The sequence below is a fragment of the Pteropus alecto genome, unplaced genomic scaffold, assembly GCF_000325575.1.
Source record: "Pteropus alecto unplaced genomic scaffold, ASM32557v1 scaffold8, whole genome shotgun sequence".
Classification (NCBI taxonomy): domain Eukaryota; kingdom Metazoa; phylum Chordata; class Mammalia; order Chiroptera; family Pteropodidae; genus Pteropus; species Pteropus alecto.
This window is the reverse complement of record NW_006494609.1, coordinates 20,613,020-20,615,421: the sequence shown is the minus strand read 5'-3', so window position 1 is coordinate 20,615,421 and position 2,402 is coordinate 20,613,020. Positions and strand designations below refer to the sequence as shown.

Sequence of the window (2,402 nt, the reverse complement as noted above, 5' to 3'; positions counted from 1 at the left end):
AGATGCAGATCAGTTTGTATTTAGAGGAAAATTAATAGTCTCATGTGCATTTATTAGGAAATAACAGAGTCTGAAAATAAATGAGTTACGTGTGCAATTTAAGAAGTTACAGAAAGAACAGCTCCCCCGCCCCCAAACAGTCTCCTGTGAGAAGATCAGATGTAGAAATAGTCAGTGCAGTTGGATTCATCATCTGATTAGGTTTATCTAAATCCATTGTGCCCTCTAAATTCATCAGAATTTTGCATTGATTGAAACCATAGAATTGAATATGGGTGTGATTAGGATTATCATCTGTATATCTATCAAATATTTGATGATTGCAATTCTCCCAGGGATATGGTATTTTTATTTTGACATAATTTCAAACTTACAGAAGAATTGCAAGATAGTACAAAGAACTAAACCATTCGAAATGAGGTTGCCAATATTCTGTCCCATCACTGTTGAAGATTTTAGTGTGTATTTCCTAAAAGAAAAAGAATATCCTTGCACACAACTAAAATACAACTATCAGAATCAGAAAACCATTTTTGATACATTACTACCATCCAGCCATAGACCCCATTCAATTTTGCCAATTGTCCTCATAATGTCCTATATTAGCAAAAGGATCCATAATCATTTGTTATATTTAATTGTCATAACTCTTTAATTTCCTTAAGATTGGAACAGTTTCTCAATGCTCCCTTGACTTTCATGACCTGCACATTTCAGAGGATTATAGACCCATTATTTTGTATAATGTCTTCAATTATGGATCTGTCTGATTAGCTTCAGGATATTCATCTTTGTCAGGAATGTCACAGAGGTGACGCTCTGTTCATCTGTTTTCATACTGTATTAATCTGTTTGGGCTGCCATAACAAAATACCATAGACTGGGTGACTTAAACAGAAGACATTTATTTCTTACAGTCCCGAAGTCTGGAAGTCCAAGATCAAAGTTCTGGCCAGTTTGGTTCCTTGGCTTGCAGCTGGATGCCCCCTCGCTGTACCCTCTGGTGTGTCTTCCTTTTCTTATAGAGACGCCAGCCCTATCAAATTAAGGCCTTACGCTCATTTAATTTTTATCAATTCCCTATAAGCCTTATCTCCAAATACAGGGGTTAGGGCTTCAACATATAGATTTTTCGGGGACGCGAACATTTTATCCATAACATCCAACTTCAACATATCTCCCCTAACCCAGTGTAATGGCTTTTTTCCTGGCTTCCTTGCCTTCATCCTCCATCCAGCAGTTCAAAACACATACTATCAAGTGGTATATAATTTTGAGTCCCATTACTGGCTTTGTAAACATACATTTATTTATTTATTTGTTTGTTTATTTTTAAGGCGAGGCAACCCTTAGTTGACCTCACAGATTGCAAGGACCTTGTCAGCTTACAATCCCCTTATTTATTTTTTACGTCTACAGCACCTGGTCTTCCAAGGTGGTCTCCCATCCAAGTATTAACCAGGCCCGACCCTGCTTAGCTTCCGAGATCAGGCAGGATTGGGCTTGTTTAGGGTAGCATGGCTGTAGACCGGCTTTGTAAACTTTTATCACTGCTGGTATCTATCAAGCTTCTCTACTGTAAAGTTCTTTTTTCTCTTTTTGTAATTAATAAGTATTTAGGGGGAGGGAAGTATGTGGAACCTATGTAAAATATCCCACTCATCAAATATTTATTATAAGTTTTATCATCTACTGATGTTTCTTGGCTGAATTACTACTGTGATGGCTGCCAAATGGTGATTTTCTAATTCTATCATTCCTTGTATATTTATTAGTTGGCATGCTACTTTAAGGAAAAAGCTTTCCTTTCTCCCCATCTATTTATTTTTTATTCACAGGAGAGTAGACACAAGGATTCTATTTTATTCAATGGATGTAATCTGTTCGTATTATTATTTGTATTCGTTCTCAAATTGCCCCTTATTTGGTCTTTCCATGAAGGAATAATTGATACTAGACTAGCTCCTCCAACATAAACAACTAAAACATTATACAAAGAATGTAAAACAACATTTTCAGGCATTTGACAACAGGCAGAGTAGGACTGTGATCATTAGAAGAAGTAAAACAAACAACATAAGCCCTATGGTTACCCCAACTTTCTCCCTGGAGGAATTTTAGGACCCTGATGCAAGAAAGGGGAACTCAAGCTGAGCACAGCAGAATTGGCGAGGTAAGGCAATGAAAATCACAGTTTAAGGAAAAAGGAGATGGTTAGAAATCGTGGGGCAGAGCACCAGAGAAAAAGTAGCTGCATAGCGAATGATGTCCAGAAGTTTTCAGGAATCTCATGAGTCTTTGATTTAATGCTGATCTATAAATGCATAGGGTGAGACTCCACCTGGTTGGGCAAAGAAAACCATGGGAGAAAAAACAATTACTATAGAGTGGTAAGCCAAAAA

The 2,402-nt window shown here is 37.2% G+C and overlaps 1 pseudogene; it reads right to left on the bottom strand.

Annotated features, from left to right (window-relative positions):
- Positions 1-1,410: 1,410 nt before the first annotated feature.
- On the bottom strand, positions 1,411-1,529 carry LOC112473798 (annotated as a pseudogene).
- Positions 1,530-2,402: the final 873 nt, after the last annotated feature.